General features: G+C 44.3%; 1 long non-coding RNA gene across 1 annotated transcript in view; it reads right to left on the bottom strand.

Moving 5' to 3' along the window:
* The window catches only part of LOC141917722 (uncharacterized), a 251,586-nt gene extending 234,998 nt beyond the window's left edge, over window positions 1-16,588 (bottom strand). The window contains exon 1 of the long non-coding RNA XR_012621417.1: window positions 16,383-16,588. This is a non-coding gene — a long non-coding RNA (uncharacterized LOC141917722). The remainder of the gene's footprint in view (window positions 1-16,382) is intronic.
* Between the last annotated feature and the right edge of the window lie 10,074 nt (window positions 16,589-26,662).

The raw sequence follows: 26,662 nt of genomic DNA, 5'->3' as shown, positions 1-26,662 counted from the left end.
TAAAACATTTTGACAGCAAACCTATGTATCCATAAACAGCACCATTTGATTCAAATATTTCAAATGCTTAATATTACTACATCTCTGAATCTTATTAATTTCCCTCTTGATGTTTTAATCAGAACACTGATATTATTTTCTTTGACCACAAGAATAATCACTTAGCTTTTTGTTTACATAAGGTCATACTGTAAAAATGCACATGGCAAAGGTACTGGTGACCTGCATGCACACTATCAGAAAAGGCCTTTTATGCCCACCCAGAACACTTTGCATCCCTGTCTCTCCTCAGATAAAGCCAATACAGCTACAAAAGACAGGAGAATGAAAGTAAGTCTATCATGTTTGGGGAGATTTGTTTTTATAAGTCTTTTCACAACCACCTAAAAGGTCCCTGAGAACAAGGCAAGGGCTCCGGATGTGATAGATAGTAAACTATTTATTCATCAAATTCAGTTAAAACAATGGAGAAGTAAATCACCACCTGAGCTATGTAAAGCTAATATTGCTACATTGTATAAAACTAACCGACTAACAGCAAGCGCTTAGCTGAACTAACATAATAAATCAAGGCTGTGTAGGGGGTAGGTAGAAGATATAGTGGTGCGTCCTTATCAGAGCTTTAACAGAGACATGTAGAGACAAGAGGCATGCAGAGACATGTCAGAGAACTACGGAGGCTGCGCAGAACCTTGGGGTGAAAAGTTCAACGGCGAGGAAGAGGAGATACTTCATCTCTACGACCACTACTCAGGACTCTGCGACTACCGCCCAGAACTGTTGAAGTTTACTGCGCAGACGCAAGTAGGAGGAAACCTCATTAAAATATGAAGCGGGGGTAGGCGGGGATAGATTATGAATATATATGAGAGTCTCATTAATATACATCACTTTGTAACACATAAGCAAGACGAAAAAACTTCGAAAGTGCGCGCCGTTGATGGAGTTGAACTCCCCGGCCGCCCAGCGCTGTTTTGCTTGTTGCCGCTTGCTAAATAAACAATTGGAATTTTTATTGGCCCTGTCTCACATCAATTTGAGAATTTACTTATAACAAAGTGGGTGTTTCATACACCATATTACCCTCAAGCTAATGGCATGGTTGAGTGAATTAATGGCTTGATCAAGAGACATGCCAATGTTTCACGACCTAACTGGGATATAAGGTTGGCACAAGTAGTTTTTATTGTTAATAACCGCTGGGGACATTATGTGAACCCAAAAATACAAGCATTTTGTCCTACGGGATTATCAGGTGATGATGCTCCTATATTTGACATTCATAATGGCCAGTTCCCCCTGAAAATATATGCAGGCCAGCCTGTCACAGTGAAGTTGCCCTCAGTTGGCATTGTGCCTATGACCTTGGTAAAATCTAGGGGGTTTGCACACCCCATACTATCCTCAGGCTAATGGGCATAGTTGACATGCTTGGAAAGCCTTAGGGAAAGGTGGAAGAACTCACTGTATTAGTGCCCAATAGATAATTACTAATTTTTAACTTGATGCCCAGGTTCTGATCCAAGGCCTAGTTCTGGTTTTTTTTGTTAGGATCTTGGAGGAACAGATGACTTCGACATCCTGCTTGGCCATGGGGATCCATATGGACAATCAAGACTTGGATGACAACGTGGTGGCAAATGAATCTTGTGAAACTGGCAGCATTCAGAAGAATGTGATTGGACTTGGTGCTATTGTGTTAATGTCACTTAGGTCAAAAAATGAAGAAAGTGGCAAGAGACTTGAGGCAATTGTTGTGATATTGGGCATTGATTGATTAATTGGATATGTTTGAATCTTCCTTGTTGGAATGGTTAATCAGATTCCTTCAATTTTGAGTGTAATACATTGTATGGTTGGAGGGTTGTTTTTTTTAAGATTTGATTGTATAATCATCTAGGGATGACAATCCACAACGAGTATGGAGACTCACCAGGACTGCACTCCCTTTAACCTTGGAGGAAAGAGGTGACTGCACCACCACTTTAAGGAAACCAGCCGAATCATGACTGTAGTCATGGGGTGGATTGTAGCAGGTGCATCCGCCCAATGAAAGCAGAGCTTCTTGGCTGCTGAAGTGTAGCAGCTCCTGTCTGACTTTGTTCTCAGGGCCTCGCGGTAATTGGGACCTTTGGCCAATGGGAGCTGCTATTGACTACAGGTCAGATTTGGCCTGGGTATAAATGGAGTCCCCTGGGGGAGCCATTTTGAGCTTGTCCCCTGGAGCAGCACGCTGCGGTCGAGGACTCTCCCCTTGGGTCGGGACGCTGCCCTGAGCACGTCCTTGAGGTTGAGAGCCCTCACTTGTCAGGTGAGTGATAGTGTTTTGGGTTGCCGTTAAACCTTAGAAAATTGTTCTGTTCTCCTCTCGCAGACATTCAAACCTGTAATTTACGGAGAGCTAGTTAACTGTGTTAATAATTAATTTTTTATTTTTGGTGGTTGGTTGTTTATTTGAGAGCATCCGTAACAAAGGGTAAAAGTGAGAAAACTCGTGAGTTGAGATAAAGACAGTTTAACAGGTAAAGCAAAAGCCGCACGTGCAAGGAAAGCAAAATAAGGAATTCATTCACTACTTCCCATCAGCAGGCAGATGTTCAGCCATCTCCAGGATAGCAGGGCTCCATCATGCATAACAGTTACTTGGGAAGACAAATGCCATAACTCCAACTGTCCCCCCTTCCTTCTTCCCCACAGCTTTTATTGCTGAGCATGATGTCATATGGTATGGAATATCCCTTTGGTCAGTTGGGGTCAGCTGTCCCAACTGTGTCCCCTCCCAACTTCCTGCCCGCCCCCAGCCTGCGCACTGGTGGGGTGGTGTGAGAAGCAGAATAGGCCTTGGCACTGTGTAAGCACTGTTTAGCAATAGCTAAAGCATCGATATATTATCAACACTGTTTTGGTCACAAATCCAAAACATAGCTCCATACAAGCTACTATGAAGAAAATTAACTATATCCCTGCCAAAACCAATATAATTATTTAAAGAAAGGAAAAATTCATACATTAGCAAAACTGGTGACAAAATATCTATTTGTTTCAGAGTAACAACCATGGTAGCATGTTGTAGTTGCACAGAACCTTTAAAAGTATTTTTAAAAATCTAGTCTTATGCCAACCCAAATAACCTTGCTGAGTCATAGGACTGCAAGAAATAGTCCCATATTTCCTGAAATAGTTTGTATACCTAATTTAATTGGTATGTGATATTTCCTAACTTTAGTTACTCGATCGGGCCTGAATCCTGCTCACTGATGCTAATTATTTTTGCTCTCTTCCTCTCTTTGGAACCAGGCTGGCCCTGGTTTTTAGCCTAATTTTACAGTGGTGTAATTCCTTTTTTTCCCTCCATGGAAATACTTCTGTGTTTATACTAAGAAGAATTAAACTGGTTTATTCAATTAAATTCATGCTATATTGATGTTTGAAAGGTTGTGCTGAAAAAAAGATTTGGAATCTTAATAAGGTACCTATGTGTATTGTTAGAATGAAGCATCAATTTTCTTCTTCCCTAAAACTGAAAAATGAGTGGAGCAGTACTAGGAAAACTATAGCTAAAGTTTAGAAGATTTCTTTAAATCAGGTCACAGGATTTTTTACTTTTCCTTTTGAGTTCAGACTGTTCATATTTTGATTTGGTTAATGAGGGCAATATCATTCAGCAGAAGTTTCAATTAAGTCACTAGAACTAGTTTGATATAGATTAGTATTAGTGAAATCAGAATTAGGCCTTTGGCCTCAAAAGATTATTATGCTAGAAAATATGTGCAAATCAACTCCTTTTAAATTCTGCCTTGAAGGACTGAAAAGAATATTCTTCTTCCACTGTAAAACTATTTGGATGGATCCTAGTATTTAAAATTACTAGTAGCATTTATACCTTCCTCTGACAAGGAAGATGATATGATGCTAAAAAATGGACTGACTTGAATCCTGAAGATATGAGCAATCAGAAATTGTTCAATATGTTGTTTATTGGAAGGTCAGCAACAGATATTAGGAGAAAATTACAGAAGGTAGATGGGGCGGGAAGATTGCCTATTTCTACACTCATCAAAATGGCATATAAGGTTTTTAATAACCCTGATGAGATAGAGGAAAGAGAAAAACAAAGGAAATCAAGGTTATAAGCTTCTCTGTTAGCAGCCTTAGTTGAGGGATGAGGAAAAGACAGGGGAAACCTTAGGGCAGAATACATAAATAGAAGAGGTGTCTTGGGAAGTCCACGGAATCCTCAGGGCTGTGTTCGGATAGGGAGAAATCAATGTGCTTATTGCAAGGAAGAGGGACATTGGAAAAGGGAATGCCCTCAGAAGCCAAAACAGGGAGAGACGGGGGGGAAAAAAGCTAGAGTTTTTGCAGAAATGGAATTAGACTGAAGGGGACTGGAGGAATCATCTATTGAAACTTCCCCAGCTGATCCTCTGGTTCCAGTGAAGCTGGGGAATGAAATTATAGATTTTTTTAATTGATAGGGGAGCTACTCATTCAGTGTTTAGAAATTGTAAAGGTCCTTTAAGTAAAATTAATCAGTGTAATTGGTGCCACCAGGAAAAGAACATTAAAGCCATTTTTACAGCCAATAGAATGCACTACTGGCAGAAATATGGTAAGTCACTCTTTTCTTTATATGCCAGAATGTCCCCTTCCCTTATTAGGATGAGATCTACTGTGCAAACTAAATGCTCAAATAACCTTTTCTGAAAACTCGGTGCAGTTGCATATTCCCGCAGAGAACGCTTGGAAAGCCCAGATGTGTTTGTTAATCCAGAAGAAGGACGTATGGACATTCCAGGAGAAGTATCCGATGCAGTAATACCACTGGTCTGGGCATCAGGAAGACTGGGGCATGCAAAGATTTCCCCAATTAAAATTGAATTGAAGACTGGGGTGCAACCAGTAAGAAAAAAACCAATATCCTATTAAATTGGAAGTGAGGAAAGGACTGGAGCCTATTGTTAATTCTTTTTTGGAATATGAAATCTTGAGGGAATGTCAGTCAGAATTTAACACTCCCATTTTACCAGTCCAAAAACCCCATTCTCAAGAATATAGATTAGTCCAAGACCTATGAGAAATAAATGCTCGCACTGCCCAAGTCCACCCCGTGGTTCCAAATCTGTATACATTACTTGCCTTCATTCCTGAAAATAATGTCTATTTTACTGTTTTAGATTTTAAAAAAGATTTTTTGTATTCCTGTGGATGAACAGAGTCAACTCATTTTTGCCTTTGAATGGGAAAGCTCGACTACCAGACGGAAGACTCAGTTTTGTTGGACTGCATTACCGCAAGGATTTAAGAATATTGGCAAAAGAACTGGAACAGTCACAAGGTGATAATGAGCATATAACATTGTTACAATATGCAGTGACCTATTAATCGGTTCAAGCAATTGCAATGAGTGTCTTGAGGCCACCATTAGTCTGTTGAATTTTTGGGGACTTGCAGGGTATCGTGTTTCCAAGAAAAAAGCCCAGATAGCCAAGGATCGAGTCAGATATCTGGGATCTGACATCATGAAGGGACAAAGAGAGCTAAGTGCAGAACAAAATGAGGTGATCTGCAGGATTGCTGTCCTTACATCAAAAAAGCAGTTGAGGCGATTTTTGGGTATGACCGGATGGTGCTGGTTGTGGATTCCTAATTTTGGATTGATTGCTAAACCACTGTATGCTGCCACTAAAGGTCTGAAAGGACTTTTGGTGTGGATTGCAGAATGTCGAAAGGGGGTTGATGAAATCAATGAAAGACTCATGGAAGCTCCTGCATTAGGGCTTCCAAATTTAGAAAACCCCTTTCAACTATATGTGCATGAGAGACAGCAAGTAGCTCTAGGAGTTCTGACTCAAATATTGGGAAGCTGGAAGAGACCGGTGGGGTATTTCTCTAAGCAGTTGGATGAAGTCAGGAAAGGATGGCCTGCTTGTTTGAGAGCCATTGCTGCAGCAGTGATTTTGATCAAAGAGGTCAGGAAACTGACTTTGGGACAAGCTATAACTGTATTTGCACCCCATGGAGTGATAACTCTCCTAGAGAACAAGGGACACCATTGGGTTTCTCCCAGCAGGCTGGCTAAATATCAGGGCTGTCCTGTTGGAACAAGATGATGTCACCCTTTCAATGTCTACCACCTTAAATCCGGCAACTCTGCTACCAATCTTGGAACATAGCAAATTGCAGCACGATTGCCTGACAACCATCGAACAGGTTTACTCTAGCCGGCCTGATCTACAGGATACTCCTCTTCTGGATTTTGACTCAGAACTATAAACTGATGGAAGTAGCTTCATGTATGAAGGAAGGCGGCATGCTGGATATGCAATAGTGACCAGAGACTGTGTTTTGGAAGCAAAACCTTTGCCTCCCAATACATCAGCCCAGAAGGTGGAATTAATTGCTTTGGAAATAAGCACTGGACAGAAAGTTAATATTTATACTGATTCAAAATATGCCTTTGGAGTCATTCATGCTCATGGAGCAATTTGTAAAGAGAGGGGACTTTTAAACTCACAAGGAGCTGCTGTTAAATGTGGACCTGAGATTATGAAATTGCTGCAAGCTCTATTACAACCAAAGAAAGTTGCAATAATTCACTGCACGGCACATCAGAAGGGAAACAGTGAAATAATCAAAGGACACCAGAGGGTAGCTCTAAAAACCCTGAATATGGAAGGAGCTTTAATTTCTGAACGTCACCTAGATTTGAATCCACCGCAGTACACGGAAAAAGAAGACCAGTTAGCTAAGCAACTCGACTGTACCAAAACTGCATGAGGATGGTGGAAAACACCCCTGCAGCAACTTCTCTTTCCTGAAAAGGCAATGGAATTTGTATTGAAGAAACTACACCAGGAAACACATATGGGTTCCGACGCATTAGTCCTTGCTGCTAAGATGTTTCAGGGTCAAAGATGCAGAGTATTGCAGACATAGTGTTGAAGAAATGTCCAACATGTTGTGTCAATAACCCGAAAATAGAAGAGAAGCCTATAGGAGGAAATGTAAAGTGAGGAATAATGCCGGGGGAGTACTGGCAAGTAGATATTTCTGAGTTACCAAAACGTAACCAATATAAGTATTTGCTAGTTTTAGTGGATACTTTTTCTGGTTGGCCTGAAGCTTTCCCCTGTCGCACCTATGAGGCAAGGGAAGTAATTAAGATAATGCTAAAAGAAGTAATTCCTAGATTTGGTATTCCAGAAAAGGTATCATCAGATAACGGACCTCATTTTGTAGCTGAGGTAGTACAGGGAGTGTCAAAGATTTTAAAGATAAAATGGGATCTCCATACTCCTTGGAGGCCCCAATCTAGTGGGAAAGTGGAACGAATGAACCAGACCCTAAAAAGACAAATTTCAAAATGATGCCAGGAAGCTCACATGAAATGGGTGGAAGCTTTGCCTTTAGCTTTACTGAGAGTCAGGATCACCCTGAGAATTAGGGAAAAAGTAAGTCCTTTTGAGATAATGTACAGAAAATCTTATCCTGCTAATGTAATTACAATAAAGGAAGATCAGATGCATATTAGAGGTCAGGAAACAGAGAATATTTAATCTCTCTTTCGCAGATCTTATCCTCCTTGCATAGGTACTTAAACCAGAGGACGCCACTGCCCTTGGATACCCCTGTCCACTCCTTTCAACCAGGAGATCTCATCTATATTCAAACTTGGAAGGACAAGCCATTGAAAGAGAAGTGGAAGGGACCATACTCCATGCTATTAAAAACCTATACTGCAGTGAAAGTGGACTGAATTGATTCTTGGATCCATTACACCAAGGTCAAGAAGGCATTACTCCCAGAGCAGAAAGAATGGAAGTCTAAGGAAACAGGACCTTTGAAATTAACTTTTACATGATCTTAAATTAGCAATCAAAAATATTTTTGTTATTAATATCGATTTGTCAGTGCATTTTTGCTTGTCACAGTAACTTGGTTTTGCAATTGGTTCAATCCTTTGGGAGAATCCACAATGTTAGTCAAATTACAGCATGCTTGCCACTTCTGAAATCCGCAGCTTCCCCATTGGATTGGGGAATTTTAACTCTTGATTTGAACCGACCCTTCAACATCATGCTAACTAATGGTACGGGCATATTAAAATTTAATCTGAAAGAGGAAAAGGCGTTTGGGCTAGGAAGATGGAAAATATTAGGGGATGGTTCTAAAACTTTACATTGGCAAATTAATGAAACTCAATAATCAGGGGAAACTAAGGAGGCTGGACCTTGTGATCGATTTCCACGGGGAATGCAGTTTCCCTCCGTTTGGAAGACTTCTGAAGAAGGAGAGTGGCATTATATGCAGCCAAATCCGTGGTGCATTGACTGGAAAGGAGAACCATTAAAAGAGAAGGCTCGGAAGACAGTGCTTCCCTTAAATTTGACAGAATATAGGAAACCGGCTCCTAAGGTGTATAATTGGAACTATACTCAAGTTTTTAATTGTTTAACAAATATATCTGAGATCCAAAGACTAGGACCATTGGCCTGAGCTTTACGATTAGGATGTTTGTGTAGGAATTATTCTACTCCTATTAAAGATACCTGGACAGGAACAATGATGAAGGACAAAGTTATAAATTGTGAATGGGAAACCCTTTCCCCCATAGGACATACTGTTTGGGTGAGCAGTGACGGAACCTGGTCAACTCAGTTATCCTTGAGAGGGCCCAGAAAGCAAATTACTCTAGGGATGTTAACCTTATGGCCATTGTGGAGAAAAAGACCCCTAGCAGCAGAATTATGGGGAAGAGTTAAAAGGTCAAACTCAGACCCATGGCAACACCCTTCGACGGGAAACAAAGTAGGATGGGTATTAGAATCAATTTTCAGTCCCCATATAGCATCATACCAAAATTGTGTTTGGCTGTACAATTTAACAGGACAAACTGAAGCATTAGCAAATGCGACAAGAATTGGTCCTTGGGATTTGAATACAGCTGCAAACTACCTCTTGAATGACCCTTCAGAATCGCCTAGCCTTGGATTTATTGCTGCTACGTGAGCATGGTGTCTGTGGGTATCAAAAATTAAATAATGGTAATTATTGTGTACATATCCCAAATGTGACAGAAGATTTGGAGAAACAATGGGATACTATGAAACAAGTGACAAAATCTAGTCGAAGTCTAAGAGAAGGGATTGAAACGGGTTGGTTAAAAAAAATTTTACATGGTTTTGGATTCTTCCTGACAGGATGACTGCAAAGTCTGATACAAACTCTAATAATATTGTTAATCATGGTATTAGTGATTGCTGGAATGTTTGGATGTCTTAGAAGTATAATTTCTAAACAGATGACTAGACCACAAATGATACTGGTGCAGAATGGAGTTGAGAAGTATCGAAAGAGAAGAAATTGATAAATCTCAAAAGGGGGGAATTGATGTCGAAGTATTAAAAGAAATGTTGAAAGGTTAGAGGTTAGTTTTGTTAGGAACAATGTAGAACCAAATGATTAGCTGTTAGGATAATGGTAGAAACAAATGGTTAACCTTGAAACAATCCGCTATTGTATATGCATGTCAAAAAGCAGGAGCCTAGGCAGGATTAATGGGAAATAGAGACAGCAAGCTGCGACAACCTGCCTATGTCTGCCAAATTATGAGGAAACTAGGTAAAAGGTAATTCCGGCAGGGGGCAATTGCAACCACCGACCCATGGACCACCAACTCTAATTGCACCCCTGTAAGAGTTAGTCAGAAGATCAGCATTGTCTCATCGTTGTCATCAGGGACATGGACTGTAAGGTACCTGACAACGGCCTGTTTTAATCACAGTTGCTGATCCCAAGAGTGGAATGATGTGCAAAGGCTCCTGAATACAGAACTGTGTGGTAGAAAGAGTGCTGTGCTATTCTTCAGTACCTGAGCCTAGCCGGAGCCGTTAGAGATAACCACATCGCTACTGTCAAAAAAGATGGATCGCAACTGTTGCCATAGCATCGATGAAGAAATCATGAACTTTAGATGATCTTTGCTTCATTATAATACCAAAACACACCTCCTGGTTGAAGGCTACCTGCCTCTAAGACTGACCACGCCTCAGACACTCCCCCCTGTGCATGCATGGTAGCCTCACTCGAGAAAGGCAGTGTCCTGGTTTTGGCCAGGATAGAGTTAACTTCCTTGGGCTGAGAGGGAGCACAGCTAGAGGGCTGAGTCCCAATCAGTCATTGGAGAATTCCATGTCATGGACGTCATGCTCAGCATATAGGCGGACACGTGCTCTCACGCGCGTTTTTTGTTTTCGGTTTTCCGGGTCGACGTGGCGGGATTTTCTGTTGCGGCCAGATCGCTGCTGGGGACAAGATCCATACCGGTTGCTGCTCGGTGAGCCACTGCTGCATTTTACCCGTTTTGGACTGTTGTTACTGTTGGTTTTGTTAGCATTACTAAATTTTTTTTTATTCAACCTACAAATTTCTTCTTTTGTCCCTCCCCTATTTCACTGGGGGTGGGGGGGGAAGTAAACAACTGGCCACCTGGCGATTGGCTACCAGCTGAGTTCAAACCACAACAGGCGGAGATATGATAATTGAATTTTGAGAAGGGCAGAGATCCCTGAGGCAGAGGAGGAGCAAGGTGTCTTACTAAGCATAAAAGATCACTTCTGGGCAACGAAAATTTGAAGCTTCCCCACCAAGGATCACCATGACCAACGACAGAGCGCTGGCTGGACCTGGGACCATTAGGATGTCTTGAGATCAGCGGTGGTAGCTATAACCTCTCTTTCTCTTCTTTCTAAACTTCGCTTTACTTTTCCCCTTTCTTTCACCCATCTCTAACTATTGCGTGCCACTTCACAGGCAGCACAATAAAGTTTCACTGTTTGATTGATGCTATCCCTTTGGTGTTGGTCGCCTTAATTTTGCACTTTTGAGATCGTAGTAAATGAACCGTCATGAGTCCACCGAGTGGACTGTGACAACCTCAGACTCCAAAAAAGTAGGCGGAGAGGGCAAACTAGGCATGCGTGCTAATTTACATGCTAAGCATAGAGATTATGACCAATCACTTAGTAGATATGTATCAGTGTATTGAATATGTATAGATTGTGTATATAAACAGTCGTAGTTTTTGGGACCACGGTGTGCTGTCTTGGGACAGTCACCTGTGCATGGGCATCCACATAATAAAGGAAAATACCTCCATCCTGTGTGTGAATTGGGCTTCTGCACACTGGGTGATGAACCCCCATTTTTGGGATAACATTTTGATTCCCCGCCCCCCCTTTATTTTTGCCAGGGTAGTTTTTCTATTAGTTTTATCTGAATTCACACACCAACAGTGTGTGGGAGTCAGCACACGGGAGAGGGATTATCTCATTAGCTATATGAGTAGCTCAACCTGGCTCTTCAGCCACATTCATTTGTTCTTTCTGGTTGTAATTGATGTGCTGTCACAGTTCCCTTGGGTTCGTCTCCTAGGTGGACCCACATACCTATGTATCCCATATATGGGGAGGGGTAAGGTGCTTCATGGGATGATGTAATTAGCATGATCTTGTTAATCTTTATTAGCATATTGAGGGGTGTTAACTTTAATATGCATTTTGTGGATAATGAAGCAAAGGTCATTCACCGGACAGATGGCCCTTGAAACTTGACCAGGTGCACCAGAGCAGAGCTGTCCTGTCTCCACAAGGCTCCCCCTTCCAGCTGCATCCTGTGTTATTTGGGCAGCTTTATCAGCTTCAACCTCCATGCTATCCACCCCATGACTATAGTTTCATTACTTGAGAGTGTTTGAGACATTCCTTAGCTCGGAGGGCCTCCACTCCCCCCACTATCCTTTATCTCTTTCTCAGGCTGTTTTTCTCAGTCTTTGTTTCTCGCAGGCCTGTTTGTTTCAGGACCTGTTTTTACAGGTCGTCTCTCACAGATGAAGTACCTTCTTTGTAAAGAGTATATAAGGAGGTCAAAAAACCTGTTTCTGCTTCAGTTTGGAGGAGCATTGAGAGAGATGAACTTCTTACATTCCCCTTGGCAGTCTCTGGAATGGAATTGTTCAGACAGATAAATGAGCTGGTGTACTTACTTGATTTTGAATATGGTTTGAGATATTTAGAAATAATTGTCAGCCTTTAAGAACTGAAAATAAAAACAAAACATAGCAACTAAGCTTCGGAGTTTATAACAAATAACGTCTACAGCATTTGAAAGAAGAACTATATTTACACTCAAATCTGATTTAAAATTGCTTTCTGGTCATAACAATCTTAAATCTGCTTTCCTTGCCTTTTTGAAAAGTGCAAAAATTTGCCCTACTGTGTCTTGTTTGCAAATATCATTTCTCTGCTCAGTTGCTTTGATATTGATTCTCTTAACACAGCTAGAAGTAGATTTTTCACTTGCATTGCCCCATCTAGAATGGAATTTTTCTTCAGTAAGTTCTGAGACATCCTTTAATGTTTTGCCTCAGATTCTTCTTTTTCTAAAGACCTATTTGCTCATGACTTGTAACCTACTTCATGAATCTATTTTAATTCCTGGATTCAAAGCAAACATGTCCAGGGTAGGACCAGGGCTAAGAGGATATCCACTTCCACAATCTGCTCTCCTGTAGATAAGAGAAAGATTTTAATACTTAACACCCTCACAGGCCATGGGGGAAGAGCTTTGGTCAGTGTTAGCTGTCACAAGAACAGGATGATCTGATCTTATCTGGGGAAACTGAATTTATGATTTTAAAAAAAAGTGAATGATAATATATATTACTAGCAGTTAGATTGGGAATAATTAAAATGTACTACAGAGATTTTTTTTCCTAGGCATGACAAAATAATGTTGATCCTCCTGTTTACATTCAATTCACTTGGAGGGGGGTGTGTGTCACAGTCTGTTTGGATCTCTCAAATTTACAGGACAACATACTCTGTAAATTAAACTTTATTTCATGAGCCCATTAAGAAACTGTCCTGGTTTAGCCAGGATAGGGTTAAGTTTCCCCAGCAGTGGGGGAGGAAGCTCTAGCTGGGTTATTCATATGCCATGCTGACATCACCTCCAGGCGCCAGAGCGTGGGAAGAATCAGTGATCACGTGGGGTTGGCGCAGCCGGGTTTTCTCTCACTGCTGTATTGGTAGATATTTTGCCCTGTTCATTGTTATTGTTATTGTTGTTGTTTGTTGTGTTGCTGTTGCACTGCTGTATTAAACCTCTCCTTATCTCAGACCGGGGCTTTGTATTTCACTCCCTTTGTGGGGGAGGGGCAGCGGCCACGTGGTCTCAGACCCCGGCAGGGGCTAAACCATTACAACTTTGATGCTCCAACGTGAGGCTGGAGAAGACTGAAATAAGGACAAAAGGAGAAGGTGTGTTAGAGCAATCTGTTAGGTGTAATTTTTCTGTTTTTACTTGTATTGCTTGATAAGAAATGTTTGCAATGCTGGGCAATTTGCTTGCGTGGTGGGGCTGAATTAATCCTCATATCCACTCTATGCTCCTAGTGCTGGTGTTTCTTCTCGGTGGAAAATGTATCAGGGGTCTTGTTCTGCTCTACTGGTTACTGTCTGCTTATAATGGGCTCATTTCGCTGCTTGTGGGGGTGAACCGCTACCTGTTTGCTGCCTGGGCTTTTGTTAAGGGTCTCACCCCCTCTGTGGGTGAGCCAGGGGAAGAGATTCTCTCGGTTTTTGAGAGTTTCAGCTATCCCTGGAGCATCCAGGCCAGTGTGCTTGCAGCACAATGCTTACTGAATGTCTGCCTGATCTTGTTTTGGGCCATTCGGTACTTCTCCAACAATAGCACCACCCGGAAACCTGCCCCGAGGGCAGATACTTATAAATGGCTAGGTATGTGGGAGAAGATGGGCAAGTACCTGAGTCAGTGGTCACCCCCAACGTTCTGGGATTTCACTCCCGAACAAGTGCAGAGTCCTGATAAACTGGTGGAGTGTTTGGAAAAGGTGTGCTGCCAATCTGACAAACCCCGGGAGATGCAGCTCGCTGCGATGTGCTGGAGGCTTGCCCATGCTTACCGCATCGCCCTTAACACTGATCACTGCCCTCAAGGGGGAGAAAGAGCTGCAGGGTCTGAAAGTGAGCCTGCTGGTACAGCAGCTGGGCCAGGGGGACAGGCAGTGCCAGTACCGGTCGCCTCCACCAGCACAGCAGCTGGGCCAGAGGGACAAGCAGTACCAATATCAGTTGCCCGATACGGAAAACCAAATATACCAAAAAATCCCCTCGCAGTGCACAGGGTGATGATGAGCCAGGCCCATCACGAGAACAGGAGGAAGAGCCAGAGGTAATCATCCGATCTCTATCCCTCAGTGAATTGCGAGATATGCGGAAGGATTTCAGCCGCATTGCAGGCGAGCAAATTTTCACCTGGTTGCTCCGGTGCTGGGATAGTGGAGCTGCTGGTTTTGAATTGGAGGGGAGAGAGGCCAAGCAGCTGGGATCTTTAGCCAAGCAGGCTGGTATTGACAAGGCAATAGGGAAACAGGCTCAAACCCTCAGCCTTTGGAAGCGACTCCTGCTCGCTGTGAGGGAGAGGTACCCCTACAAGGATGATGCTCTATGTCTATTAGGCAAGTGGACTGACATGGAGAAAGGCATTCAAAACCTCAGGGAAATGGCTGTGTTTGATATGGTTTATGGTGATCTGAATGATGAGCAGTCACCAATGGATCCAGATCAGGTCCCTTGCACACAGCTGATGTGGCGGAAGTTCCTGCAAAGTGCACCAGAGGCACATTCCAAAGCATTAGCAGTAGCGTCCTGGTGGCGAGACAATCAGACTCAGACAGTGGATGAAGTGGCTGGCCAGCTCCGGCAATATAAGGGAAACCTCCCTTCCTCCCAACATGCCTGGGTTTCAGCTGTGAGGGACCTGTCTCAGAGGCTCCAGAGAGTGGAACAGGACATGTCCTACATTCCACCTGCACGGGCCGATGTCTTGGCTGTTAGAAGCAGGCGTTTCCCCACCCAAGAGAAGGGCAGTGGAAGGTACACACCACGGGGCACCCTGTGGTTCTTCCTCTGCAACCATGGAGAAGACATGATGAGGTGGGATGGACAGCCCACTCCCGCCCTAGCTGCACGAGTACAGCAGCTGAAGGGGAAGACCACCATGAAAGGGGACTCTTCCAAGAGAAACGCAGCTCCAGTGTCCAGTCGGAAATTCCCCAGACAGAGTAGAATGGCCAACGTTATGCCTGACCCTCTAGAGGGGACCTGTGAGTCATTCTTGCAGGAGTCACTCTTAGAACAAGTGAGTGATGGTGAGCAGGATTAGAGGGGCCCTGCCTCCAGCCAGGTGGAGGAAAGGGATAATTGGATTTACTGAATGGTGTGGATCCGATGGCCTGGCACATCAGACCCACAAGAATATAAGGCCTTGGTAGATACTGGCGCACAGTTCACCCTGATGCCATCAAGCCACAGTGGGGTTGAACCCATCTGTATCTCCGGAGTGACAGGGGGGTCCCAACAGCTGACCCTCTTAGAAGCTGAAGTGAGCTTAACTGGGAAGGACTGGCATAAGCACCCCATTGTGACTGGCCCAGATGCCCCGTGCATCCTAGGTATAGACTACCTCAGGAGAGGGTACTTTAAAGACTCAAAAGGGTATTGGTAGGTGTTGCGGGAGGATATCGGACTTGCACAACACTATGAGAGGTATATCCAGCAAAGCTGTTTATTTTTCTAACAGTACATACTTATGCTCTCGCCAAAGCTCTTACTTCATAATTAGCAAATCAGCAATTAGACAGCTATCAACCTTTTCTCCTATCAGCATAAGACCACTCTCACACGCACTGTGCAGACCAATCACCTTCTTGTTCACGCGCTGTTCACATGGCGGTAACTTCTCACAGTTCAGTACTTTTCCACAGTTCGGTGTTGCAGCTGCCCGTTGTTTTCCGCTGCCACCTTGGCACAACTCAGCAGTTTCTTATCTTTCTCCCAAGGCCTGTTTCTCATCAAAGCCTAGCTGTTGATTCAGAGGCTGTGCAGGGCTGACAGGCCAACGCCTCCCACATCTCCCCCTTCTTTGTTTTATATCTGCACCTGCAAGACTTGTTTCAGAGCTTTATCAATGAAGGTTTAGACAAACTCCAAAAAACACAGTATACCTAAAACAATTCTACAAAAGGCTAAAAATAAAACAGCAGTTACAGTTACTAGTTGAAAAGAGTAGGACAGTCTTTTCAACATCACATTTCCAGGACACTGGGATACACTGGGTTGACTGAGGACCACAGCTGATTTCATTTACCCGGCATGTTCTCATATGGCACAGTTCAGCACTCTCGTCAGACCCATCCTCGCAGTCCGGATCCCCATCACACTGCCATCTGTTAGGCACACACTGACCACTGATGCACACAAAATCAGATTCAGCACACGTCTTCTTCACACAAGCACTCTCATCACTGCCATAAAGCATATGACTGAGTATTACAAAATAAGGAAGATACAGAATAGTACACTTAGTTAATGGGGTACTAACAGTCAGATCCGCAATTGCTGGGGAACCCTGGATGCAGCGAGAATTTAGAGTGCCCTTCCTCGCAAACCGGAAATCCTACGCGATGCGTCCATCCGTAGGTGAGGCATCCAACATCGCTGCAAGCAGGTCCAGCCTCATATATCTAAATCAGCAGGCCAAAATAACTGGCACTTTTCTTTGAGCGGAAACATCTGATTTCATCCTCCTGTTGGGTTCCACCCAGAGCCTGGCCACCACTCAAGGGGGAAAACCAAGGGAGTTTCTAATAAGGTTAAACACTTGAGTTCTTAATTCTTAACATGGCTAAACAAAGAAAGTTGAATACACATTCTTATAGCATTTCATCCTTATTAATAACTACATTTTGTCTAAGCTGCATCTTTCACTAGTGACTAGTAAGCCTATATATTTCATTAAGGAGTTGCAAGTACTGTTAGCCTTTTCTCTTAAAAGAGTTGGCAACTGTAGTGTGATTAAGGACAGAGATAGTGTATTTTGTCCTATTGCAGTAGCAAGCATTACCCATACATTCTGCTTGAATGATCAGTTGAAGAGACCGCAAACTGTCGGCACAGGGGCATCCACAGCACCCACAGCCGGCTCCTGAGTGTCCACCAAAAGCTGCCTCTCACGCCTCAGGTATGGTCGCACACACCTTGCCAGTAACCACCGGGGACCGTGACCTGTGGAGACACAAGCATAACCTCTTCCCCAGGTTATTAAAGGATATGGTCCTTCCCAGTTACCACTCTCCAGGTTTTCTGCTAACACTTGAGCCTTGCCCTGGACTTCTTGTTGATCTGGTATCTGTGACGAGAAGTGACGCAATATTGGTGGCACCTGTGAGACAGGGGAAATGTTTAAAAAGTTCATGGCATATAATGCCTTATTTAGCCTTTCGTGAGGTGTAGATTGATACCCTCCATCTCCCCCTTTTTGTTGTTGCAATAGACACTTTAGCGTGCCATGCGTACGCTCCACAACGGCCTGTCCGGTCAGTGAGTGGGGAATGCCGGTCAGATGCTTGACTCCCCACTGTATGGCAGGACGCAAACACTGCTCCAGAAAAGGTATCAACAGACACATGAACATATTTTAACGTTCCAAATGCAGCAAAGTGAGTGACGTCAGATTGCCATAATTCTGAGGAGGTGAGTCCCCGAGGGTTGACACCACTAGCTGTTGAAGAGAGGGAGTCCTTCTGGCATTCAGGGCAAGTCGCAGTGATGTCTTTAGCCTGATGCCTTGATAAAGAAAACTGGTTTTGTATTGCCCTGGCATTTTGGTGGAAAAAATGCATGTGAAAGCCGAGCTTGCTCAAAGACATTTGTATTAGCCACTGTAACATGTGCATAGTAACCGGAACAATGATACACACAGGTTCCTGACCAGCAAGTAATAGTAGGCGCTGCCTACCTTTCATGATCAGTTTGCCAAACATTTCTGGACGAGTAGTGACCGTCTTGTGCATTTGGTGTGACAAAAAAATCCATTCAATAATAACAAGAGGGTCACTAAGTGTTTCATCCCACTGAAACAGCAGAGCATAGGGCTGCCCTGGAGGGTTAAATAATACCAGTTGATACGGATGGCCGGGCACACATCGCGATGCTTGTGTTTCTGAGATGGCGTTAGCCACACGGTGGAGATCTTGTTTCGCTTTCTCTGTAAGTACTCTGGGTGATGTCAGTGAAGGATCTCCTCACAAAATATCAATCAAGCTATGCAGATCATCATTAGTTAGGCCCAACAACAGCCTTATCCAATTTATGGCTCCCAACAGTTTCTGTAAATCATTTAAAGTCTTAACATCAGTTTTAAGTTTAACCTGTTGCGGGACAATGGTCTGTTCACAAATTCTCCACCCCAGGTACTGCCACGGTGATGATCTCTGTACCTTTTCAGGTGCTATTTGTAACCCCATTTGAGATACTGAGTCTTTGGTTAAAGCAAGAGCCTTTTCCATGATCTCCTGTGTTTCTGCTGCTATGAGGATGTCATCCATATAATGATATATAACAGCCTGGGGGACCTGCATTCTAACAGGGCTCAAAGCCTTTGCAACAAACCACTGACACATCGTGGGACTATTTTTCATGCCTTGTGGTAAAACAACCCAGTGGTACCGTCTTGCAGGTTCACTGACATTAATACTGGGAACAGAGAAGGCAAATTTAGGTGCATCATCCGGATGCAAGGGAATGGTTAAAAAAAAATCAATCCTTTAGATCAATTATTACAAGATGCCAGTTTCGGGGAATCATTGTTGGGGAGGGCATTCCTGGCTGTAACGTACCCATATCCTCACAACTTTTCCATTGGCAAGGGCCACTGACCCACCCACACAGGTGATTCTGTTTTCCAGGTTAGTTTCAGGGTTAGTTTCAGGGTGGGCTGTGCTGCAGTGGCGATTAAGACAAATTTGATCCAATTTGAGTTCCCCATTGAGCCATACAGTCACGACCCCATGATGTAATAGGGGTTTCCAATATAAATGGACGAATATTTTCTCCCCTGTTTTCTGGGCCCCTTACATGAATGAGACCTTTGCTTTGAAATGTTACAGCATGACCACCAACCCCAACAAACGCTTGAGTTACCCGAGCTAACGGCCAATCTGCTTACAGATATTACCGTCACATCCACACCAGTATCTAAAATGCCTGTCAGTTCAACAGATCCTTCTGCTTTAGTGAGGGCACATTTTACCAGAGGTCGACCTTGTGTCACTTTCTGAGCCCAAAATACTTGAGGAGTACCTGTTCATCCAAATCCTGAGTCACCCCGGCTTCTCGGCATACTATTAGGGGGAGCCGCAGTAAAATAAACAAGCTGAGCAATTGTTGACCCTTTTGTTACTGAACACGGGGGTCCAGGGGTCCAGGCCACAATTCTGATTTCCCCTTCATAATTGGCATCTATGACCCCTGGTAAAATGAACAACCCCTGTAAGGTTGTAGATGATCTTCCCAGTAATAATGCACTTTTTCCATTTCCCAATGGTCCATATGCTCCTGTTGGTATCAAGGCTACCGTGGTATCTAATGATGTTACTGACTCGGAGGCTGCTAGGTCCACGCCTGATCAGTATCGACTAAATTATTACAAATCACCACTGATTGCAATATGTTATTAGTGTCTTTTTGTTCACACTTGAGCCTGGAGGTCCCCCTGTCTTCTTCCAGTGTTTTAACATACAGCCTAGGGGACTCTTTTTGACTATTCCCCCACTCTGGCCGCTTCCCATCTCGTCTACTTTACCTTAAAACGCTACCTGATTAAGCTGACAATATCCCCCTCAGGCAGATGGTACAAAGGTGCACTCTCCCCACAGAGTATGCACCTAAATTCAAGACAACAATTATCACAGAATTACTGCCTCCCGCTAGAGGAGATATTTCACCTATGACACTTCAAACACTGAGCCCGAACAAACAGGAAGCTCCGATGACCCAGCGGGCGGGCACTAGGGCGCTCTGTACTAAGGAATGTTCACTGGTCCTGCACTACCCCCCCACTGGTACAGAGTCTGCCCTGCGCTTCGTTCCTCTCCAGCCGCTTCCATCATGGGATAACGGAACTGCGGGTCAGAGAACTCCGCACTCCGCAGCTGCAGCTGGGCTGCGTCTCACACCCGCAGAACAGTCACACACCCACACAAAGGGGCCCTTACACTTATTACTCACACAACATAAAATGACAAATACTACAAACATCAAAACACCATTAAGAATATATAAAGCCATTGCTAGTTGATTATGTGGTGTGCCCCAAAAATTCCCCCTTCTTTGTTTTTAAATCAAGGCCTTTAGTGCACTGACCATCAGAAAGGTTTAAAGTTAGTCCTTTTAGAATGGACAAGGGACGCCGCATCACAGTGTCAGCATCTTCTGTAAAAACTGCCGCTTTTGGTGTTTGGGGGAGGTGGGACGGACGATCGTGCGGTGCCAGATGGCCGCAGACAGTTGCTCCGCGACAGGAGGGCTCAGGGAGGCCCGGGGCCGCTGCTGCCAACTCCGTGCTTTAACAGAATCACCTGTGTGGGTGGATCAGTGGTCCTTGCCAATGGAAATTTTGCGCCACCTTAATATATCATTATATGGATAACTTCCTTATATCAGCAGAAACACAGGAGATCATGGAAAAGGCTCTTGCTTTAACCAAAGACTCAGTATCTCAAATGGGGTTACAAATAGCACCTGAAAAGGTACAGAGATCATCACCGTGGCAGTACCTGGGGTGGAGAATTTGTGAACAGACCATTGTCCCCCAACACCTTAAACTTAAAACTGATGTTAAGACTTTAAATGATTTACAGAAACTGTTGGGAGCCATAAATTGGATAAGGCTGTTGTTGGGCCTAACTAATGATGATCTGCATAGCTTGATTGATATTTTGTGAGGAGATCCTTCACTGACATCACCCAGAGTACTTACAGAGAAAGCGAAACAAGATCTCCACCGTGTGGCTAACGCCATCTCAGAAACACAAGCATCGCGATGTGTGCCCGGCCATCCGTATCAACTGGTATTATTTAACCCTCCAGGGCAGCCCTATGCTCTGCTGTTTCAGTGGGATGAAACACTTAGTGACCCTCTTGTTATTATTGAATGGATTTTTTTGTCACACCAAATGCACAAGACAGTCACTACTCGTCCAGAAATGTTTGGCAAACTGATCATGAAAGGTAGGCAGCGCCTACTATTACTTGCTGGTCAGGAACCTGTGTGTATCATTGTTCCGGTTACTATGCACATGTTACAGTGGCTAATACAAATGTCTTTGAGCAAGCTCGGCTTTCACATGCATTTTTTCCACCAAAATGCCAGGGCAATACAAAACCAGTTTTCTTTATCAAGGCATCAGGCTAAAGACATCACTGCGACTTGCCCTGAATGCCAGAAGGACTCCCTCTCTTCAACAGCTAGTGGTGTCAACCCTCGGGGACTCACCTCCTCAGAATTATGGCAATCTGATGTCACTCCCTTTGCTGCATTTGGAACGTTAAAATATGTACATGTGTCTGTTGATACCTTTTCTGGAGCAGTGTTTGCGTCCTGCCATACAGTGGGGAGTGTCCTGATCCAGTGTCGGGGGAGGTTTCGATACGATCTCAAGAGCGACATTAAGACACAAACGAGGTCAAATGCCGTATACCCAAAAGAGGTTTTTTATTATTAAAGAAGTGAAGAGGGGTAGCGATAGTACAGAATGGAAGGAAAAGGCAGAAATAAAGCAAGGATGCAGGATAGGGCTGCAAGAATTGTCACCACCATGGATCCAGCGGCGTCCCGTTGGTCCTCAGTCTTCAGTTCTTCGGTGGTGGTGCGCACGGATCTGGCTTCGATGGTGGATGCACACTGAGAAAATTTTCTGCTGTCTTTTTAAGTTTATCGTATCTGCTGATTAACATATCTGCCCACCTTTAGTTTTTTTCTCTCTGATCCAACAAGTTTTGTTGCATCTGGCTTCAGAGCAGGAACATTTGCCTCTTGTCAGTTCGTTAGCAATGCATGCATGGGGTCTGGCCTACACAATAGATCCACAAACGGCTACAGGATGCCGCAACTCAGCACAGGTCTGCCCCTTTGAGGCTTGTCTAAAGAGTCCGGACAATGCAACCGCAAAGAAGTGGGGGGGTCCATCCTTCAATACACTCTCCCTTCTCTGGGCGACATCCCCCAGAACAATTCACAGGCCGCAGCAGCTTCTCTTGGAGGTTTGCACAGACACAAGCAAGCTTTGAGACAGTCATAGGCCATTTCAATCTCTCACAGGGAGTCAAGCATCTGACCGGCATTCCCCACTCACCGACCGGACAGGCCATTGTGGAGCGTACTGTGGCAGGTGCATCCGCCCAGTGAAAACAGAGCTTCCTGGTTGTTGAAACGTGGCAGCTTTTGGCTGTCTTTGTTTTCAGGGTCTCGCGGTAGTTGAGACCTTTGACCAATGGGAGCCGCTATTGACTACAGGTCAGATTCGGTCTGGGTATAAACGGAGTCCCCTGGGGGAGCCATTTTGAGCTCGTCCCCTGGAGCTGCACGCTGCGGTCAGGACTCTTCCCTTGGGTCAGGACGCTGCCCAAGGAAACTCGTCGAGGTGCCTTGGGTTGGGACGCTGCCCTGAGCAGGTCCTCGAGGTTGAGAGTCCTCATTTTCCAGGTGAGTGATAGCGCGTTCTGGGTTGTTGTTAAACCCTAGGTAGTGAGGTTTTGTTTACGTTTTGGGTTCTCGTTAAACCCACGAAGTGAAGTTTGCGTTCGGGGTTCCCGTTAAACCCCTGGGGTGTGAGGTTTTGTTTACGTTTCAGGTTCCCGTTAAACCCCAGGAAGTGGAGTTTGCGTTTGGGGTTCTCGTTAAACCCCTGGGGAGTGGGGTTTTGTAAAGTCTTTGGGGTTATTGTTAAACCCCAGAAAGTTATTCTGTCCTCCTCTTGCGGACATCCGGATCTGTAATATACGGAGGGCTGATTGGTGGTTTTAGAAAAAATAAATTTATTTATTTTTTTAAATTGGTGGTGGGTTGCTTATTTAGAAGGCTCCGTAACACGTACGCATGGCACACTAATGCATCTATTACAACAACAAAAAGGGGGAGATGGAGGGTATCAATCTACACCTCACGAAAGGCTAAATAAGGCATTATATGTCATGAACTTTTTAAACATTTCCCCTGTCTCACAGGTGCCACCAATATTGCGTCACTTCTCATCACAGATACCAGATCAACAAGAAGTCCAGGGCAAGGCTCAAGTGTTAGCAAAAAACCTGGAGAGTGGTAAGTGGGAAGGACCATATCCTTTAATAACCTGGGGAAGAGGTTATGCTTGTGTCTCCACAGGTCACGGTCCCTGGTGGTTACCGGCAAGGTGTGTGCGACCATTCCTGAGGCGTGAGAGGCAGCTTTTGGTGGACGCTCAGGAGCCGGCTGTGGGTGCTGTGGGTGCCCCTGTGCCGACAGTTTGCGGTCTCTTCGACTGATCATTTAAGCAGAATGGATGGGTAATGCTTGCTGCTGCAATAGGACAAAATACACTATCTCTGTCCTTAATCACACTACGGTTGCCAACTCTTTTAAGAGAAAAGGCTAACAGTAATTGCAACTCCTTAATGAAATATATAGGCTTACTAGTGTAATAAAACATTGTAACCAATTTGCCAAGTTAAACAAGACAGGTACGTTACACTTGAATGGTTTGTAAATGTCAAACCCTAATATCCTGCTGCCTGAAATATTGTAAAAAATAGAATATGGTACCCTGTATGGATCTGAAATGATTTGTGATCACTATAACCTATATTATAATTATGATGAATGTTTGAATATATACGGGTAAAATATAAAGTGTGCTATTCGCTTGGAACAATGTAACCACCTCCTAGAAACCCCCACCCGGAGATAACATGTAACTGTTCTTTGAAAAAGCCCGCCGAAAGACGGGATCATGAGGCTTCCAAAAGATCCAATAGGAGAAAAGCGTGCCAAGAGACCAAGGCTTCGAGACTTTCAAAAGACCCAACAGGAGGAGGACACGTACCCCAGCAACTCAAATGACCCTATGGAAGAAGAGCAGGACAACTATCTGACGAAAAGGGATTGGTTAAGACGGCGGCAGAAGAATACAAAAGATTCTGGTTTTTTTGAACTCGGGGTGCGTGTGGCAGAGTTACGGCTCTCCGCGCACCCAGCGCTGCTTTGCCTATTGCTTCCTACCCAAAATTGATTGAACCCAAATAAAATTATATTTTTATAAGAATTGGCTTTCCGTGATTATAACACTAGTCACTAGTGAAAGATGTAGCTTAGACAAAATGTAGTTATTAATAAGGATGAAATGCTATAAGAATGTGTGTATTCAACTTTCTTTGTTTAGCAATATTAAGAATTAAGAACTCAAGTGTTTAACCTTATTAGAAACCCCCTTGGTTTTCCCCCTTGAGTGGTGGCCAGGCTCTGGGTGGAACCCAACAGGAGGATGAAATCAGATGTTTCCGCTCAAAGAAAATTGCCAGTTATTTTGGCCTGCTGATTTAGAGGCTGGACCTGCTTGCAGCGATGTTGGATGCCTCACCTACGGATGGACGCATCGCGTAGGATTTCCGGTTTGCGAGGAAGGGCACTCTAAATTCTCGCTGCATCCAGGGTTCCCCAGCAATTGCGGATCTGACTGTTAGTACCCCATTAAGTAAATGTGCTATTCTGTATCTTCCTTATTTTGTAATACCCAGTCAAAGACTGTCCTAGTCTTTTCAACTAGTAACTGTAACTGCTGTTTTATTTTTAGCCTTTTGTAGAATTGTTTTAGGTATACTGTGTTTTTTGAAGTTTTTCTAAACCTTAATTGATAAAGCCTTGAAACAAGTCTTGCAGGTGCAACTGTAAAACAAAGAAGGGGGAGATGTGGGAGGCGTTGGCCTGTCAGCCCTGCACAGCCTCTGAATCAACAGCTAGGCTTTGATGAGAAACAGGCCTTGGGAGAAAGATAAGAAACTGCTGAGTTGTGCCAAGGTGACAGCGGAAAACAACGGGCAGCTGCAACACTGAACTGTGGAAAAGTACCGAACTGTGAGAAGTTACCGCCGCGTGAACAGCGCGTGAACAAGAAGGTGATTGGTCTGCACAGTGCGTGTGAGAGTGGTCTTATGCTGATAGGAGAAAAGGTTGAGAGCTGTCTAATTGCTGATTTGCTAATTATGAAGTAAGAGCTTTGGCGAGAGCATAAGTATGTACTATTGGAAAAATAAACGGATTTGCTTGTTATAACTCTCATAGAGTTGTGCAGGTCCGATATCCTCCCTCAACAATCATGGGCAAAACAGACTCGACTTGGGGAAGATTAATTTAATTTCTTGCCAATTAAAAATAGAGTAGGATGTTGAGAAACAAAGATAAAACTGAAAACACACACCCCCCCTTCTTCCCAAGGTCAACTTCACTCCTTCATTCCTGACTTTTCTGTCTCCTCCTCCCCATCTTCAAGAACTACTCCAGTATGGTTACTTTCCATGGGTGCAGTCTTTCAGGAACAGATTGCTCCAGTGTGGGTCCCCCATGGGCTGCAGTTCCTGCCAGAAAAACCTGCTCCTGCATGGGCTCCTCTCCATGCGCTGCAGTTCCTGCCAGGAGCCTACTCCAGCGTGGGCTCTCCACAGGCTGCAACTTCCTTCTGGGCACATGCACCTGCTCCGGCGTGGGGTCCTCCACGGGCCGCAGTGTGGATATCTGCTCTGAGGTGGCCCTCCGTAGACTGCAGGGGGACAACCTGCTTCACCATGGTCTTCTCCATGGGCTGCAGGGGAATCTCTGCTCTGGAGCCTGGAGCACCTCCTCCTTCTCGTTCTCTGACCTTGATGTCTTCAGGGTTGTTTTCTCACTCCTCTCTCCCAGCTGTTGTTGCGCAGCACTTTTTACCCTTTCTTAAATATGCTTTCACAGAGGTGCCACCAGCTGCACTGATTGGCTCATCTTTGGCCAGCTGGCTAGAAACAGAGGCCACCCCTGCACCTCCCCCCCCCCCCCCCCGCTACCAAAACCTTGCCACATAAACCCAATACACCAACGCTCACCTGAACTTTAGACTTGCAAGGGACATCAAGGGCAAAATGAATAACTTCTACTGTAGGAAATATCGTAGCAACATTGTATCAACAGTGTAGCAAATATCAATGTGAAACCTTATAGGAGGGGAAGGTGATTTTATTTAAAATAAAAAATGAAACAGAACAAGTGTCAGTCACAGTCTCACACTCACAAGCAGCACAGTAAGTGTCCAAGAAGTCTGTCCAGCAGTCAGGTACCTGTCAGGGTCCTGAATGCACTAGTAGGCCTTAATAGCCCTGACCGGCCTTAATAGCCCTGACCAGCCTCAACTGAGGTTTCCACCCACACCACCTACCCATGGGCCCAGAGCTCCATTTAAGCTCAGTCATGAGCCATGGGTCTTCTGTCCCTGCCTGAGCTACATTGTAGAAGTGCCTGTCTCCAGCTCAGACACAGCCATGGCTGTGCCAGGTTATGGCCCCCCATTGAACTGGACCCTGAAACATGTGTCACCAAAATGGGATAAAAGAACTTATCGACACCAATGTGATGTAGATAAGCAGACACTCCTTTATTAACGGCCGGGTGCACAGGGGAGTCGTCTCACCAACAGCGCACACCTAACTCGTGTAGCATGCTGATTATATTGGATAGA

This window comes from Strix aluco, chromosome W (genome assembly GCF_031877795.1).
Source record: "Strix aluco isolate bStrAlu1 chromosome W, bStrAlu1.hap1, whole genome shotgun sequence".
NCBI classification, from domain to species: Eukaryota; Metazoa; Chordata; class Aves; order Strigiformes; family Strigidae; genus Strix; species Strix aluco.
This window is presented reverse-complemented; position numbering and strand designations above follow the sequence as displayed.